The sequence below is a fragment of the Rattus norvegicus genome, chromosome 2 (assembly GCF_021556685.1).
Source record: "Rattus norvegicus strain SHRSP/BbbUtx chromosome 2, alternate assembly SHRSP_T2T, whole genome shotgun sequence".
Lineage (NCBI taxonomy): Eukaryota > Metazoa > Chordata > Mammalia > Rodentia > Muridae > Rattus > Rattus norvegicus.
The window spans coordinates 122,072,637-122,092,330 of record NC_141535.1 but is presented as its reverse complement, the minus strand read 5'-3'; the positions used below and the strand labels follow the sequence as shown (position 1 = coordinate 122,092,330).

Sequence of the window (19,694 nt, the reverse complement as noted above, 5' to 3'; positions counted from 1 at the left end):
TGTAAGGGACTCCATTTAATGGCTTTGTTTTCTAAGGTGTTGTAAGTCTGCTTAAGTGCAGCTACAAATGAGCTAGTCTGGCTATCCTTCCAATTCTGTTAAGCTGCCCCCACTCCACAGCAAACTAGAAGTTTAAAGTAGAAAAGTACTAGCAGCCAAGTTTGCCTGCAAGATACTACACCTTAGAAGCTTTAAGTGGAAAATAAAAGGTAGAAATGAACCCATGAATGTTCTTCATCGAGGAAAAGCAAAAAGTGGCAGGAGGAATTACTAAGACTAATGACAGTAAGACTGTCCCCTCCTGACTACTCAGTAAGAGGAAAGGGGTGATGGCCCACGTGTCAGGCTAAGACTACTGTTCTCTGCTCTCAGAGGCTGCGGATGCCCAGCCATGCATATATTCAGATGACACTTTTATTTTTGACAACATAATTATTTATTGATGCCTTTCTCCTGATTGTGTGTGTAGGTTTTGTGTGTCCATCTTTATTCTCTCTTGGAACCATCTAGAACACAGCTTTTAGAGCCATATATCAAAAATTACTTCTTCAGACAGATGGATGGATAACAGATAGACAGATGGATGTCACTCTTAGAAGCCCTCGCCCTACTCTTGGTTCCAACTAAAATAAGTAAACAAAGCTGTTTTATTCCCCCCCCGATGGAGGCGATTCAAAAAGTTCAACTAACTTTTCGTTTGTAATTGTAAACAAAACTGATATTAGCAATGAAAGGAACAACTTTTGAAGTAGAATCCAATGCTTTTCTATAATGATCAGATTAATACAGAATAGGGGGGAAACAGAGAGACATGTAAAAGAGGCAAATTCAGAATCCCTCTGAAAGGGAGACTTTCAGATGTTTTTAATCAAGTAAATGCCATGAGTCCCGTTTCTCCAGGTCTGCTCTAAGCCTGATTACTGAAATCATATTCTACGGCTAAGTAAGGCCATGCAGACATGTGTTAGTTAGGGTTCTCCAAAGGAACAGAACTGATAGAGTAGATGCATGTATATGACTTATTAAGATGGATTACAAGGTGTGGTTGTAAGTCTGAAGAGGCCGCTAATCCATTAGCTGCCAGCCCATGAAACAGCACATCTCTATAATCCCAGTCTGGTACTGGAGGCCTGAAGGGTTCCTGGAAAATGCTGCTCTTCGGTCTATGTTTGAAACCCAAAGAAGCTGATTCTAATATTGGTGATGGAAAGCAGAAGCAGTAGGATGGATGAACTTGCTAGCAAGAGTGAGGGCAGTTAAACAAGCTGTTTCATTCTCGCTTTGTCCTTTTCCTTGGCTGCCACCAAAAGGTTCAGTCTTTTGCTTTTACCCACATGTAGGTTAAGTCTTCCTGCTCCAAATAGTCTAATCAGGAAAGCCCACCACCTGGTTCATATTTTAGTTGATTCTGGATCCAGTCAGGTTGTCAACCAAGATTGTTCATCACAGGTAGTTAGGGTGCTGATAGAAGATGTGTCTCGTCTGGTGTCCCCTGGATTGGACTGCGTTGAGTTGCAGCTGTGATCATTCTGAGAAAGTGTGAGAAGAACTCAGAAGGTGTGATCACAGAGTTAGAAAACAGATGTCATGAGAAATTCTAAAGGAGTTTTCGTTCATCCCCAGAGTTCTCAGAGTGCCCTGGCAGTTTCCAGAAGGTGGGTGACATTCTACACTCCCAAGAAGCATAGGTAAGGAGGACAGTATCAGCCTGACACCAGGAATTCCATGCCACTGTCCTACTGACGTGGTAGCAAATGACTCCCCAGTCTCCATACCACATCTCTTCAATCACTTTACTCATAGCTTTTCTCAAAATCCCTTACCAGAAAAGGAAGGGGGAAAAAAGTCACATCCCTGGTGAGGGAGGTGGCTCAGTTGGTGACATGCTCACCACGCACGCATGGAAGCTTGAGTTCAGATCCTATAGGTCAGTTTTAGAAACCCAAGTGTGCCGGTATGCACTTGAAATCCCAGCACTGAGGAGGCAGAGGCAGGCAGAGCCCCAGGGCTTGCTGGACAGCACGGCCCACCTGGAAAGCTCCAGATCATTAATTCCAAAAAGCTGGGGGACAGACTCAGGAAGACAAGGCTCCTGAAAGGACAATGCCAGCATCTGAGCTCTCAGCTCCTCTCACCATCTCTTTAATCTCCTCATCATTCAGGTGTCAGGATAACAGAGGAAGACATTCTTGACAATAGGGGCTTCACCCAGAGTGCTTATGAGCTGCAGTAAATCTGTGTCCTGGTAACTCCCCTCCCCATCACAAGGTTTAACAGACACACACACACACACACACACACACACACACACACACACACACACACAGTGATTTGACATCAAAAGGCCACACCAGCTTAGATTGTTATCAGTGATGACATCATTTCCCAGTAAAACGCATTCCATTGTTCAACCAACCCAGCCCTCGGAGGGCAAATGCCCAGTTTATGTGATTTCTCATGTATCTAGTTTTTGGATTTTCACTGAATCAATGAAAATGATAAAAACATGTTTGTAGGATTTGTGTCTGAGGATCATAATTGACAAGATTTCCAATTCCAGCTTTGGTTACAGATTCTATTTGGTTAGCTTCTTTGGGGCAGGGTGGGGTGGGGCGGTTGGTGGGCAGTACTTCAATAATAAGGTTTCCCTTATTAACTGGCAACTCACAGGGGAGGAGATAGACAGAGATGTATCTCCCACAATGTGTGTTAGTTGGTTTTCTGTTGCTATCATAAAATACCCCAACACAAAGCAGGTTATGGAAGAAAGGTTTTGTTTTAGCTTACAGTTCCTGAGGGGACCCAGTCCATCATGGTGGGGAAGGCGTGGCTGCAAGATTTGAGTGTCCAAAAGTAAAGATCACATTTCATCCACAGACAGGAAGGGATGAGGGAGACAGAAATTAGGAAACAAACAAATCTTGCAAAGCCTACCCCAAGTAAGGTACTCACTCTAGCAAGGCCCCACTGTCTAAAGATTCACCATCCTCCCCAAACAGTGTCACCAAATGGGGACTAGTCTTAACACCCCACACAAAAACTCAATGCAAAGTTCAACAGCTTATATGACAAGAATTCAAGTAATTTAGCATCAATAAGTGAAAAAGACAACAAAACTAAAAATTAAATCATCAAAGGTTTGTCTTCCTCCAGAAATTTAAAAAATGAAAGCCAACAGAGATCTTTTGTCTTGATATCTTAAACATGCTTTTATTCCTTTGGGATAAATACTCAGAAGTGGGATGGCTGTATTAGACCATAGGTACATATTTAAATTGTTTTCAATTTTACAAGCATATGGCAATTTTGTATATTATGGGGTATATGTGATATGTTAATACATGTGTACAATAGAAGTCACAACACCTCCTGAAGACAATACAGAAATGTGTGTGTGTGTATGTGCATGTGTGTTAAACAAAAAAAAAGATATGTTTACTTCATCTCCATATAATTTGGAAATATATAAGATATCTATCTTTGTACAGAAAAATTAAAGCAGGGTGGGTGTATCATTTGAATATTTTTATTTTAATAAGCACACTCCCTAAGTGTGATTTGATCCTAATCACATAGAATGAAACAACTTAAACACAAGTAACAAAAGACCCAGTGTCCTTCGAGTGCACACAGACATGAAGTGACCATCAAGGGCTCCACTCTTCAGAACCAGTTATAACCAGTTCTGCTGCATGCTTCCCTAAGACCAGTTACTTCATGGCTGCCCTCCATCTCGAGCTCTGCATTTATAGATCAGATCAGAGGAAGAATGTGTATGTCAGAGTCCAATCAGAAAGAATTTGTGTTAGGCTTCCAAGTTTCTAATTGTATAAATATTCATGCTTTCAAACTGCATGTAATAATTAAAGTAGTGTGTTTCTGCTTCAAGAAAAACCCACATTTCATACTGGATATTACCCGTGGTGATGGGGACGGGAGCGTGTCTCTGTGCTCCCTTACACGTGCTTCTCATTTAGCATCTAACAGTGACACGGCCCTGTGACAGACAACCAGTAACAGCAAGCTGACAGGAAACGATAGACCAATATTCTTCCAAATAAGTTTTCACCAAAAATAGATTGAAGTGAACCAGGTCAGGGCATCTTCCTCAGGATGCATGGGAATGTTTTTGCCAGGCATGGGATGATCACAGCAGTCCCCTTGTCATGCAGTAAGTGTGCTGAGGCAAAAGTACAAGAAATGTGATTCCCTGCAGGGTGACTCCAATAAATATCCCGGGGACAAAAGTTCTGACAAGAATCTCATGAATAAGTAGCAGGGTTTTGGTCATAGCCACTACTCTGATACATTTTCCTCAGCCTAGCTCTCTCCACACTCTGCTTCTATGTCTCCGGACAACTAAATGAGAGGCACCAAGCCATGTGGTACTTCAAGATACAACAGAGCTAAACGTATATAATTAGGATAAAACAGCAAAGTGGGCTGTTTTTCCATAACAGCTCTCCCTTTCTTGGCATTTATAAATCTCAAAAGAGGTGCTGTGCACAAATCCCCATCTCCGATGACATGCATACACACAGCAGAGGCAACACTGAATACCACATCTCTCAGATATCAAGCCATGCCTTTACCACCATTGCAATGTCCCTTCCTTTGGGCCCATGCTGCTTCTCAGGGGAGCCCTAAGGCTCCAGGGCTGCAGCTGAACTGAGGCATCAGAACCTTCCTCCCACTCCAGCAGAGGCCAAAACAGAAGCCAGGCCCTTGTATGTTAGGAAGCACAGCAGTAACATCAGTTGTACTTCATGAAAATGCCTTACAATAACTTCTTTTTAACTGGGGACACCCTCTACATAGGTAACAGGAGATGACTGGCTTTCAGAATCCTGTTAAAGACAGCCCTTGTACCTTCAGTTGAACCCATAAAAGGAAAGCAGAAAGCCAGTCTCTGGTGTTGAAATGTGGAAGATTTGGGGTGCATAAGCAATCATGGGAGACGTTTTACATCAGTCACCCATCATTGGTGGGCAACCATAGTGATTTGAATAGAAATGGCTCCATAGGCTCATATTTTCAAATGTGTGGTCATTAGGGAATGGTGCCCCTTAAGAGGGGTTAGGAGATGTGTGCTCATTGGAGTAAGTATGTCACTGAGGGTGGACTTTGAGGTTTCAAATGTTCAAGCCACGCCCAGTGGCTCTTTCTTCCTGCTGCCTGCCTGTCTAGATATAGAACTATCAACTACCTGTCTAGCACCATGTCTGCTTATGTGCTACCATGCTCCCACCATAAAGATAAGAAACTAAACCTCCAAGACTATAAGCAAACCACCATTAAATGCTTAAACTCTTTTTATAAGAGTTGCTGAGGTCATGGCTTCTCTTCACAGCAATAGAACAATGTTTAAGAAAGCAACCTATGCTTACAAAAGCATGGGGTTTCAAATGAGCCCATTCCTGATGTGAGAGAATATCAGCTGATGACCAGCAAGACAGCTCAACCCCATAAGAACACTTGTTGCCAAGGTTGATGAGCCAAGTTCAAACCTCAGGGCCTACATCGCAAAAGGAGAGAACTAACTCACAAATAAAGCCATCTTTCTAAAAAAGACTTCCTTCGGCACACCCACCATGGCATGAATACACACACACACACACACGAAAAAATAACAGTTGAATGTAAAATATGTCATAGTTCTGCTCACCTCCTCTCAATCACATGTGTCTTGAAGGTTAGACCCATCCTCACTACTCACAAAGCACATATATGTAGCCCTGTTCATGATTCCCTCCTTCAAGGGTCACTGTCTTCCATGAACACTAGAAGTGCCATCTGAAAAGTAGCCGAGCTTAACTGAACAAAAACTAACTTTTACCTTTCTAAAAATTCTTTGTGAACTAAGGAAGAGTATATCCCACTCATTTGAATTCCCTTAACACTACAAGGTATGTTTTTAAGGCAATTACAATGGAGATACCTAACAGCCACCTAACTGGACTGAGGACCGACCCAATTAGGAGGGAATCCATGCTTGCTACTGCAAACTTAGCCAACACCCTGTAGCTTCAGAGATCCCAGACCTTATAGGAAAGCCTATTGCAGCCAAACTCTTCAACAGGGTTCAGTTCTCGGCTCCAAAAAAAAAGGGGGGGGGCTCGCAAACCCTACATCCAACAGAGGACTAATATCTAAAATATATGAAGAACTCAAGAAGATAACCTCCAAAAACACAAATAGCTCAATTTTAAAATGGGCTACAGAGCTAGAGAATTCACAACAGAAGAATCTTAAATGGCTGAGAAGTACTTAAAGAAAGGTTCAAAGTCCCTAGTCATCAGAGAAATGCAAATCAAAATGACCCTGAATTCCACCTCACACCAGTCGGAATGGCTAAGATCAAAAACTCAGGTGACAGCACATGCTGGTGAGAATGTATAGAAGAGGGACACTCCTCCATTGTTGGTGGGATTGCAAATTGCTGCAACCACTCTGGAAATCAACCTGGCAGTTCCTCAGCAAAGTGGAAATAGATCTACCTGAAGACCCAGCAATGGTATATGCCATTGGGTATACCAATTGGGTATATCATACCTATTGAGTATATACCTAAAAGATGCACCACCCATACCACAGGGACACATACTCCACCACGTTCATAGCAGCCTTATTTGTAATATCCAGAAGCTGCAAACTAGCCAGATGTCTCTCAAATGAAGAATGGATACAGAAAATGTGGTATATTTACACAATGGAGTAACTACTCAGCTATTAAAAACAAGGGCATCATGAATTGTGCAGGCAAATTGGTGGAACTAGAAAATATTTTCCTGAGTGAGGTAACTCAGACCCAGAGGAACATGCATGGTATGTATTTATTGATAAGTGGATATTAGCAGAAAAAAGTACAGAATATCCAGGATACAACCTACAGACTGTAAGAAGTGTAACAAGCAGAAATGCCCAAGTGAGGAGGCTTCAATTCCACTTAGAGGAGGGAAGGAAATATTCATAGAAGTCAGAGGGAGAGAGTGACCTGGATGGGAGAGGGAAGCCAAAAAGGGGAACTGCATCAGATATAAAGGAGGGGATAGGAGAGAAGCCGAAAGGGCCAAGAGAATGAATGGAAACAAGCAGGCTAGGGGAGTGGGAGGTAGAGGGACTCTAGAAAGTACCAGAGACCCAGGAGGGGAAACACTCTCAGGACTCATTGGAGGTGACCTTAACCAAAAATCCCAACATTGGGGAAAGGGAACCACCTTTCAAAGAGCCCACCTCCAGTAGATAGACAGGGCCTCAAGTGGAAAGACAGGGTTACTAACTCAAAGTCAAAATTCCTGACCCTGAATTGTTCCTATCTAAAAGTACTACAGGGACAAAAATTGAGAAGAGACTGAAGGAATGGAGGTCCACTGACCATCCCAACTTGGGATCCATTTCATGGTGGTAAACCAAGTTCTGACACCATTATGCTATGATGTGCTTGCAGACAGAAGCCTGGCATGGCTGTCGTCTGAGAAGCCCTACCAGCAGATGACTAAGACAGAAGCAGATACTTACACCCAACCATTGGACTGAATTAAGGAACCCTTATGGTAGAATTAGGGGAAGGATTGAAGAAGTTGAAAGGGAAAGCAACCCCATAAGAAGACCAACATTTCAACTGAACCTGACCCAAGGGAGCTCCCAGAGACTGAGCCACCAGCCATGAGCATACACGAACTGATCCCAGGTGCCTGGCACATATATATAGCAGGGTCTGCCTGGTCTGGCCTCAGCAGGAGAAAATGCACTTAATCCTCAAGAGTCTTGAGGCCCCAGAGAAGGGAGAGGCTTGTTTGGGAGGATGGGGGGGACTGAGGCAGGCAAAGACTGGAATGTAAATGATTATAAAATAAAAATATAAAAATATTTTTAAAAAAGAAAATAAATTTACCAAAAAGCTAGCCTTTGGTTTGACTTAAAGGCGATTGAAATAGGTCCCCTATTGAAGGAATCAGAGAAAGAACTGGAAGAGCTTGAAGGGTCTCGAGACCCCAAAAGTACAACAATGCCAAGCAACCAGAGCTTCCAGGGACTAAGCCACTACCTAAAGACTATACATGGACTGACCCTGGACTCTGACCCCATAGGTAGCAATGAATATCCTAGTAAGAGCACCAGTGGAAGGGGAAGCCCTGGGTCCTGCTAAGACTGAACCCCCCAGTGAACTAGTCTATGGGGGGAGGGCGGCAATGGGGGGAGGGTTGGGAGGGGAACACCCATAAGGAAGGGGAGGGGGGAGGGGGATGTTTGCCCGGAAACCGGGAAAGGGAATAACACTCGAAATGTATATAAGAAATACTCAAGTTAATAAAAAAAAAAAATAAATAAAGGCGATTGAAGAAAACTGTTGTGTTTTAGTTGTACTCTGATCAACTGGTTTTGCAAACACAGAAGCTATCAGACAAGCAAGCACTGAGTGACATTTGGAGCAGAGCCCTGTTCTGTTGCCATGGTAACCAGTGACAACAACAGCTATGAATTTGTCCAGGAACCAATTCCAGCTTCATATACCCCTGGCTGCAAGGTAGATAATGCCCTAACAGACTACTCTCCGATGCAAGGAATGGCATATATTCACAATGTAGTACAGCCTGAGATTATTTTTCTTGGGCACCATTAACTACAAATATAAATACTTTCAAACATTCACATTGAGGAATCAATTTATCGTTTTTATTGTTTAAAACAAGTCTTATTGGGGGCCAGAGATATTCAGAGTGATTTCTACTCCTGCAGAGGCCCAGTCTCAACCCAGAACACACATTGGATGGCTCAGAACTGCCTGTAATTCCAGTTCCAGCGATCCAACACCCTCCTCTGGCTTCCACAGGTTCTTATGTGCATGTGGTGCACATACACATTAAATAATCTTTTTTTTTAATTAACTTGAGAATTTCTTATTTACATTTCGAATGTTATTCCCTTTCCCGGTTTCCGGGCAAACATCCCCCTAATCCCTCTCCCTCCCCTTCTTTATGGGTGTTCCCCTCCCGACCCTCCCCCCATTGCCGCCCTCCTCCCACCAGTCTAGTTCACTGGGGGTTCAGTCTTAGCAGGACCAAGGGCTTTCACTTACACTGGTGATCTTACTAGGATATTCATTGCTACCTATGAGGTCAGAGTCCAGGGTCAGTTCATGTATAGTCTTTAGGTAGTGGCTTAGTCCCTGGAAGCTCTAGTTGCTTGGCATTGTTGTACATATGGGGTCTCGAGCCCCTTCAAGCTCTTCCAGTTCTTTCTCTGATTCCTTCAACGGGGGACTATTCTCAGTTCAGTAGTTTGCTGCTGGCATTCGCCTCTGTGTTTGCTGTATTCTGGCTGTGTCTCTCAGGAGAGATCTACATCCGGCTCCTGTCGGTCTGCACTTCTTTGCTTCATCCATCTTGTCTAATTGGGTGGCTGAATATGTATGGGCCACATGTGGGGCAGGCTCTGGATGGGTGTTCCTTCTGTCTCTGTTTTAATCTTTGCTTCTCTATTACCTACCAAGGGTATCCTTGTTCCCCTTTTAAAGAAGGAGTGAAGCATTCACATTTTGATCATCTGTCTTGAATTTCATGTGTTCTATGCATTTAGGGTAATTCCAGCATTTGGGCTAATAACCACTTATCAATGAGTGCATACCATGTGTGTTTTTCTGTGATTGGGTTACCTCACTCAGGATGATATTTTCCAGTTCCAACCATTTGGCTATGAATTTCATAAAGGCATTGTTTTTGAAAGCTGAGTAATATTCCATTGTGTAGATGTACCACATTTTCTATATCCATTCCTCTATTGAAGGGCATCTGGGTTCTTTCCAGCTTCTGGCTATTATAAATAAGGCTGCGATGAACATAGTGGAGCATGTATCTTTTTTATATGTTGGGGCACCTTGTGGGTATATGCACAAGAGAGGTATAGCTGGATCCTCAGGTAGTTCAATGTCCAATTTTCTTTTTTTTTTTCTTTTTTTTTTTTTTATTAACTTGAGTATTTCTTTTTTTTTTTTTTTTTTTGGTTCTTTTTTTCGGAGCTGGGGATCGAACCCAGGGCCTTGCGCTTCCTAGGTAAGCGCTCTACCACTGAGCTAAATCCCCAGCCCCTAACTTGAGTATTTCTTATATACATTTCAAGTGTTATTCCCTTTCCCGGTTTCCGGACAAACATCACCCTCCCCCCTCCCCTTCCTTATGGGTGTTCCCCTCCCAAACCTCCCCCCATTGCCACCCTCCCCGCATAGTCTAGTTTACTGGGGGTTCAGTCTTAGCAGGACCCAGGGCTTCCCCTTCCACTGGTGCTCTTACTAGGATATTCATTGCTACCTATGGGGACAGAGTCCAGGGTCAGTCCATGTATAGTCTTTAGGTAGTGGCTTAGTCCCTGGAAGCTCTGGTTGCTTGACATTGTTGTACTTTTGGGGTCTCGAGCACCTTCAAGCTCTTCCAGTTCTTTCTCTGATTCCTTCAACGGGGGACCTATTCTCAGTTCAGTGGTTTGCTGCTGGCATTCGCCTCTGTATTTGCTGTATTCTGGCTGTGTCTCTCAGGAGCGATCTACATCCGGCTCCTGTCGGTCTGCACTTCTTTGCTTCATCCATCTTGTCTAATTGGGTGGCTGTATATGTATGGGCCACCTGTGGGGCAGGCTCTGAATGGGTGTTCCTTCAGTCTCTGTTTTAATCTTTGCCTCTCCCTTCCCTGCCAAGGGTATTCTTTTTCCTCATTTAAAGAAGGAGTGAAGCATTCACATTTTGATCATCCGTCTTGAGTTTCCTTTGTTCTAGGGATCTAGGGTAATTCAAGCATTTGGGCTAATAGCCACTTATCAATGAGTGCATACCATGTATGTCTTTCTGTGAGTGGGTTAGCTCACTCAGGATGATATTTTCCAGTTCCAACCATTTGCCTACGAATTTCATAAACTCGTTGTTTTTGATAGCTGAGTAATATTCCATTGTGTAGATGTACCACATTTTCTGTATCCATTCCTCTGTTGAAGGGCATCTGGGTTCTTTCCAGTTTCTGGCTATTATAAATAAGGCTGCGATGAACATAGTGGAGCACGTGTCTCTTTTATATGTTGAGGCATCTTTTGGGTATATGCCCAAGAGAGGTATAGCTGGATCCTCAGGCAGTTCAATGTCCAATTTTCTGAGGAACCTCCAGACTGATTTCCAGAATGGTTTTACCAGTCTGCAATCCCACCAACAATGGAGGAGAGTTCCTCTTTCTCCACATCCTCGCAAGCATCTGCTGTCACCTGAGTTTTTGATCTTAGCCATTCTCACTGGTGTGAGGTGAAATCTCAGGGTTGTTTTGATTTGCATTTCCCTTATGACTAAAGATGTTGAACATTTCTTTAGGTGTTTCTCAGCCATTCGGCATTCCTCAGCTGTGAATTCTTTGTTTAGCTCTGAACCCCATTTTTTAATAGGGTTATTTGTTTCCCTGCGGTCTAACTTCTTGAGTTCTTTGTATATTTTGGATATAAGGCCTCTATCTGTTATAGGATTGGTAAAGATCTTTTCCCAATCTGTTGGTTGCCGTTTTGTCCTAACCACAGTGTCCTTTGCCTTACAGAAGCTTTGCAGTTTTATGAGATCCCATTTGTCGATTCTTGATCTTAGAGCATAAGCCATTGGTGTTTTGTTCAGGAAATTTTTTCCAGTGCCCATGTGTTCCAGATGCTTCCCTAGTTTTTCTTCTATTAGTTTGAGTGTGCCTGGTTTGATGTGTAGGTCCTTGATCCACTTGGACTTAAGCTTTGTACAGGGTGATAAGCATGGATCGATCTGCATTCTTCTACATGTTGCCCTCCAGTTGAACCAGCACCATTTGCTGAAAATGCTATCTTTTTTCCATTGGATGGTTTTGGCTCCTTTGTCAAAAATCAAGTGACCATAGGTGTGTGGGTTCATTTCTGGGTCTTCAATTCTATTCCATTGGTCTATCTGTCTGTCTCTGTACCAATACCATGCAGTTTTTATCACTATTGCTCTGTAATACTGCTTGAGTTCAGGGATAGTGATTCCCCCTGAAGTACTCTTATTGTTGAGGATAGCTTTAGCTATCCTGGGTTTTTTGTTATTCCAGATGAATTTGCAAATTGTTCTGTCTAACTCTTCGAAGAATTGGATTGGTATTTTGATGGGGATTGCATTGAATCTGTAGATTGCTTTTGGTAAAATGGCCATTTTTACTATATTAATCCTGCCAATCCATGAGCATGGGAGATCTTTCCATCTTCTGAGGTCTTCTTCAATTTCTTTCCTCAGTGTCTTGAAGTTCTTATTGTACAGATCTTTTACTTGCTTGGTTAAAGTCACACCGAGGTACTTTATATTATTTGGGTCTATTATGAAGGGTGTCGTTTCCCTAATTTCTTTCTCGGCTTGTTTCTCTTTTGTATAGAGGAAGGCAACTGATTTATTTGAGTTAATTTTATACCCAGCCACTTTGCTGAAGTTGTTTAGCAGCTTTAGTAGTTCTCTGGTGGAACTTTTGGGATCACTTAAATATACTATCATGTCGTCTGCAAATAGTGATATTTTGACCTCTTCTTTTCCGATCTGTATCCCCTTGACCTCCTTTTGTTGTCTGATTGCTCTGGCTAGAACTTCAAGAACTGTATTGAATAAGTAGGGAGAGAGTGGGCAGCCTTGTCTACTCCCTGATTTTAGTGGGATTGCTTCAAGTTTCTCTCCATTTAGTTTAATGTTAGCAACTGGTTTGCTGTATATGGCTTTTACTAGGTTTAGGTATGGGCCTTGAATACCTATTCTTTCCAGGACTTTTATCATGAAGGGGTGTTGAATTTTGTCAAATGCTTTCTCAGCATCTAATGAAATGATCATGTGGTTCTGTTCTTTCAGTTTGTTTATATGATGGATCACGTTGATGGTTTTCCTTATATTAAACCATCCCTGCATTCCTGGGATGAAGCCTACTTGATCATGGTGGATGATTGTATTGATGTGCTCTTGAATTCGGTTTGCCAGAATTTTATTGAGTATTTTTGCGTCGATATTCATAAGGGAAATTGGTCTGAAGTTCTCTTTCTTTGTTGGGTCTTTGTGTGGTTTAGGTAGAAGAGTAATTGTGGCTTCGTAGAAGGAATTCGGTAGGGCTCCATCTGTTTCAGTTTTGTGGAATAGTTTGGATAATATTGGTATGAGGTCTTCTATGAAGGTTTGATAGAATTCTGCACTAAACCTGTCTGGACCTGGGCTCTTTTTGGTTGGGAGACCTTTAATGACTGCTTCTATTTCCTTAGGAGTTATGGGGTTGTTTAACTGGTTTATCTGTTCCTGATTTAACTTCGATACCTGGTATCTGTCTAGGAAATTGTCCATTTCCTGAAGATTTTCAAGTTTTGTTGAATATAGGTTTTTATAGTAAGATCTGATGATTTTTTGAATTTCCTCTGAATCTGTAGTTATGTCTCCCTTTTCATTTCTGATTTTGTTAATTTGGACGCACTCTCTGTGTCCTCTCGTTAGTCTGGCTAAGGGTTTATCTATCTTGTTGATTTTCTCAAAGAACCAACTTTTGGTTCTGTTGATTCTTTCTATGGTCCTTTTTGTTTCTACTTGGTTGATTTCAGCTCTGAGTTTGATTATTTCCTGCCTTCTACTCCTCCTGGGTGTATTTGCTTCTTTTTGTTCTAGAGCTTTTAGGTGTGCTGTCAAGCTGCTGACATATGCTCTTTCCTGTTTCTTTCTGCAGGCACTCAGCGCTATGAGTTTTCCTCTTAGCACAGCTTTCATTGTGTCCCATAGGTTTGGGTATGTTGTACCTTCATTTTCATTAAATTCTAAAAAGTCTTTAATTTCTTTCTTTATTTCTTCCTTGACCAGGTTATCATTGAGTAGAGCATTGTTCAATTTCCACGTATATGTGGGCATTCTTCCCTTATTGTTATTGAAGACCAGTTTTAGGCCGTGGTGGTCTGATAGCACGCATGGGATTATTTCTATCTTTCTGTACTCTGTTGAGGCCCGTTTTTTGACCAATTATATGGTCAATTTTGGAGAAAGTACCATGAGGAGCTGAGAAGAAGGTATATCCTTTTGCTTTAGGATAGAATGTTCTATAAATATCCGTTAAGTCCATTTGGCTCATGACTTCTCTTAGTCTGTCTACATCTCTGTTTAATTTCTGTTTCGATGATCTGTCCATTGATGAGAGTGGGGTGTTGAAATCTCCCACTATTATTGTGTGAGGTGCAATGTGTGTTTTGAGCTTTAGTAAGGTTTCTTTTACATATGTAGGTGCCCTTGTATTTGGGGCATAGATATTTAGGATTGAGACTTCATCCTGGTGGATTTTTCCTTTGATGAATATGAAGTGTCCTTCCTTATCTTTTTTGATGACTTTTAGTTGAAAATTGATTTTATTTGATATTAGAATGGCTACTCCAGCTTGCTTCTTCTGACCATTTGCTTGGAAAATTGTTTTCCAGCCTTTCACTCTGAGGTAATGTCTGTCTTTGTCTCTGAGGTGTGTTTCCTGTAGGCAGCAGAATGCAGGGTCCTCGTTGCGTATCCAGTTTGTTAATCTATGTCTTTTTATTGGGGAGTTGAGGCCATTGATGTTGAGAGATATTAAGGAATAGTGATTATTGCTTCCCGTTATATTCATATTTGGAAGTGAGGTTATGATTGTGTGCTTTCATTCTCTTTGTTTTGTTGCCAAGATGATTAGTTTCTTGCTTCTAGGGTATAGCTTGCCTCCTTATGTTGGGCTTTACCCTTTATTATCCTTTGTAGTGCTGGATTTGTAGAAAGATATTGTGTAAATTTGGTTTTGTCATGGAATATCTTGGTTTCTCCATCTATGTTAATTGAGAGTTTTGCAGGATACAGTAACCTGGGCTGGCATTTGTGTTCTCTTAGGGTCTGTATGACATCTGTCCAGGATCTTCTGGCCTTCATAGTTTCTGGCGAAAAGTCTGGTGTGATTCTGATAGGTCTGCCTTTATATGTTACTTGACCTTTTTCCCTTACTGCTTTTAATATTCTTTCTTTATTTTGTGCGTTTGGTGTTTTGACAATTATGTGACGGGAGGTGTTTCTTTTCTGGTCCAATCTATTTGGAGTTCTGTAGGCTTCTTGTATGCCTATGGGTATCTCTTTTTTTAGGTTAGGGAAGTTTTCTTCTATGATTTTGTTGAAGATATTTACTGGTCCTTTGAGCTGGGAGTCTTCACTCTCTTCTATACCTATTATCCTTAGGTTTGATCTTCTCATTGAGTCCTGGATTTCCTGTATGTTTTGGACCAGTAGCTTTTTCCGCTTTACATTATCTTTGACAGTTGAGTCAATGATTTCTATGGAATCTTCTGCTCCCGAGATTCTCTCTTCCATCTCTTGAATTCTGTTGGTGAAGCTTGTATCTACAGCTCCTTGTCTTTTCTTTTGATTTTCTATGTCCAGGGTTGTTTCCATGTGTTCTTTCTTGATTGCTTCTATTTCCATTTTTAATTCCTTCAACTGTTTGATTGTGTTTTCCTGGAATTCTTTCAGGGATTTTTGCGATTCCTCTCTGTAGGCTTCTACTTGTTCTCTAAGGGAGTTCTTTATGTCTTTCTTGAAGTCCTCCAGCATCATGATCAAATATGATTTTGAAACTAGGTCTTGCTTTTCTGGTGTGTTTGGATATTCCGTGTTTGCTTTGGTGGGAGAATTGGGCTCCGATGATGCCATGTAGTCTTGGTTTCTGTTGCTTGGGTTCCTGTGCTTGCCTCTCGCCATCAGATTATCTCTAGTGTTACTTTGTTCTGCTATTTCTGACAGTGGCTAGACTGTCCTATAACCTGTGTGTCAGGAGTGCTGTAGACCTGTTTTCCTGTTTTCTTTCAGCCAGTTATGGGGACAGAGTGTTCTGCTTTCGGGCGTGTAGTTTTTCCTCTCTACAGGTCTTCAGCTGTTCCTGTGGGCCTGTGTCTTGAGTTCACCAGGCAGGTTTCTTGCAGGGGAAAAATTGGTCCTACCTGTGGTTCCAAGGCTCAAGTTTGCTCGTGGGGTACTGCCTAAGTCCTCTCCGCCTTGGCAGCAACCGGGAAAATCTATGCCGCTCCTTCCGGGAGCCTCCGTGCACCAGGGTTTCAGATGACGTCTGGTGTTTTCCTCTGGCGCCTGGATGTGCACAGAGTGCAGTCTCTTCTGGTTTCCCAGGCGTGTCCCCCTCTCTGAAGGTTCAGCTCTCCCTCCCACGGGATTTGGGTGCAGAGAACTGTTTATCCGGTCTGTTTCCTTCAGGTTCCGGCAGTGTCTCAGGCGCAGGGGTCCTGCCGCTCCCGGGCCCTCCCCTACAGGAACCCAGAGGCCTTATACAGTTGCCTCTTGGGCCAGGGATGTGGGCAGGGGTGGGCAGTGTTGGTGGTCTCCTCCGCTCTGCAGCCTCAGGAGTGCCCACCTGATCAGGCGGTGAGGTCTCTCTCCCACGGGGTTTGGGAGCAGAGAGCTGCTGCGGTCCGGGATCCGCCGGTGTGGGACTTCCGGTAAACACAGGAAGTGCCCGGCCTTAGAGGAATTTTGCCTCTGTGTGTCCTGAGTTCACCAGGCAGGTTTCTTGCAGGGGAAAAGTTGGTCCTACCTGCAGTTCCAAGGCTCAAGTTTGCTCGTGGGGTACTGCCTAAGTCCTCTCCGCTGTGGCAACAACCGGGAAGATCTGCGCCGCTCTTTCCAGGAGCCTCCGTGCACCAGGGTTCCAGATGGCGTTTGGTGTTTTCCTCTGGCGCCTGGATGTGCACAGAGTGCAGTCTCTTCTGGTTTCCCAGGCGTGTCCGCCTCTCTGAAGGTTCAGCTCTCCCTCCCACGGGATTTGGGTGCAGAGAACTGTTTATCCGGTCTGTTTCCTTCAGGTACCGGCAGTGTCTCAGGCGCAGGGGTCCTGCCACTCCCGGGCCCTCCCCTACGGGAACCCAGAGGCCTTATACAGTTGCCTCTTGGGCCAGGGATGTGGGCAGGGGTGGGCAGTGTTGGTGGTCTCCTCCGCTCTGCAGCCTCAGGAGTGCCCACCTGATCAGGCGGTGGGGTCTCTCTCCCACGGGGTTTGGGAGCAGAGAGCTGCTGCGGTCCGGGATCCGCCGGTGTGGGACTTCAATGTCCAATTTTCTGAGGAACCTCCAGACTGATTTCCAGAATGGTTTTACCAGTCTACAATCCCACCAACAATGGAGGAATGTTCCTCTTTCTCCGCATCCTCGCCAGCATCTGCTGTCACCTGAGTTTTTGATCTTAGCCATTCTCACTGGTGTGAGGTGAAATCTCAGGGTTGTTTTGATTTGCATTTCCCTTATGACTAAAGATGTTGAACATTTCTTTAGGTGTTTCTCAGCCATTCGGCATTCCTCAGCTGTGAATTCTTTGTTTAGTTCTGAACCCCATTTTTAATAGGCTTATTTGACTCCCTGCTGTCTAACTTATTGAGTTCTTTGTATATTTTGGATATAAGCCCTCTATCTGTTGTAGGATTGGTAAAGATCTTTTCCCAATCTGTTGGTTGCCGTTTTGTCCTAGCCACAGTGTCCTTTGCCTTACAGAAGCTTTGCAGTTTTATGAGATCCCATTTGTTGATTCTTGATCTTAGAGCATAAGCCATTGCTGTTTTGTTCAGGAAATTTTTTCCAGTGCCTATGTGTTCGAGATGCTGCCCTAGTTTTTCTTCTATTAGTTTGAGAGTATCTGGTTAGATGTGGAGGTCCTTGATCCACTTGGACTTAAGCTTTGTACAGGGTGATAATCATGGATCGATCTGCATTCTTCAACATGTTGACCTCCAGTTGAACCAGCACCATTTGCTGAAAATGCTATCTTTTTTCCATTTGATGGTTTTGGCTCCTTTGTCAAAAATCAGGTGCCCATAGGTGTGTGGGTTCATTTCTGGGTTTTCGATTCTGTTCCATTGGTCTATCTGTCTGTCTCTGTACCAATACCATGCAGTTTTTATCACTATTGCTCTGTAATATTGCTTGAGTTCAGGGATAGTGATTCCCCCTGAAGTCCTTTTATTGTTGAGAATAGTTTTAGCTATCCTGGGTTTTTTGTTATTCCAGATGAATTTGCAAATTGTTCTGTCTAACTCTTTGAAGAATTGGATTGGTATTTTGATGGGGATTGCATTGAATCTGCAGATCGCTTTTGGTAAAATGGTTTTACTATGTTAATCCTGCCAATCCATGAGCATGGGAGATCTTTCCATCTTCTGAGGTCTTCTTCAATTTCTTTCTTCAGAGTCTTGAAGTTCTTATTGTACAGAACTTTTACTTGCTTGGTTGAAGTCACACCGAGGTACTTTATATTATTTGGGACTATTATGAAGGGTGTCATTTCCCTAATTTCTTTTTTTTTTTATTAACTTGAGTATTTCTTATATACATTTCGAGTGTTATTATTTCCCTAATTTCTTTCTCGGCTTGTTTCTCTTTTGTGTAGAGGAAGGCTACTGATTTATTTGAGTTAATTTTATACCCAGCCACTTTGCTGAAGTTGTTTATCAGCTTTAGTAGTTCTCTGGTGGAACTTTTGGGATCACTTAAATATACTATCATATCATCTGCAAATAGTGATATTTTGACTTCTTCTTTACCAATCTGTATCCCCTTGATTTCCTTTTGTTGTCTGATTGCTCTGGCTAGAACTTCAAGAACTATATTGAATAAGTAGGGACAGAGTGGGCAGCCTTGTTTAGTCCCTGATTGTAGTGGGATTGCTTCAAGTTTCTCTTTATTTAGTTTAATGTTAGCAACTGGTTTGCTGTATATGGCTTTTACTATGTTTAGGTATGGGCCTTGAATTCCTATTCTTTCCAGGATTTTTATCATGAAGGGGTGTTGAATTTTGTCAAATGCTTTCTCAGCATCTAATGAAATGATCATGTGGTTTTGTTCTTTCAGTTTGTTTATATAATGGATCACGTTGATGGTTTTCCGTATATTAAACAATCCCTGCATGCCTGGGATGATCATGCCTATTTGATCATGGTGGATGATTGTTTTGATGTGCTCTTGGATTTGGTTTGCCAGAATTTTATTGAGTATTTTTGCGTATATATTCATAAGGGAAATTGGTCTGAAGTTATCTTTCTTTGTTGGGTCTTTGTGTGGTTTAGGTATAAGAGTAATTGTGGCTTCGTAGAAGGTATTCGGTAGTGATCCATCTGTTTCAATTTTGTGGAATAGTTTGGATAATATTGGTATGAGGTCTTCTATGAAGGTCTGATAGAATTCTGCACTAAACCGGTCTGCACCTGGGCTCTTTTTGGTTGGGAGACCTTTAATGACTGCTTCTATTTCCTTAGGAGTTATGGGGTTGTTTAACTGGTTTATCTGTTCCTGATTTAACTTCGGTACCTGGTATCTGTCTAGGAAGCTGTCCATTTCCTTCAGATTTTCAAGTTTTGTTGAATATAGGCTTTTATAGTAAGATCTGATGATTTTTTGAATTTCCTCTGAACCTGTAATTATGTCTCCCTTTTCATTTCTGATTTTGTTAATTTGGAAACACTCTCTGTGTCCTCTCGTTAGTCTGGCTAAGGGTTTATCTATCTTGTTGATCTTCTCAAAGAACCAACTTTTGGTTCTGTTGATTCTTTCTATGGTCCTTTTTGTTTCTACCTGGCTGATTTCAGCTCTGAGTTTGATTATTTCCTGCCTTCTACTCCTCCTGGGTGTATTTGCTTCTTTTTGTTCTAGAGCTTTTAGGTGTG

The 19,694-nt window shown here is 42.4% G+C and overlaps 1 long non-coding RNA gene across 1 annotated transcript in view; it reads right to left on the bottom strand.

Annotated features, from left to right (window-relative positions):
• LOC108350243 (uncharacterized) overlaps positions 1 to 19,694 on the bottom strand; it is a 302,908-nt gene that overhangs the window by 117,037 nt on the left and 166,177 nt on the right. The window lies entirely within an intron of this gene.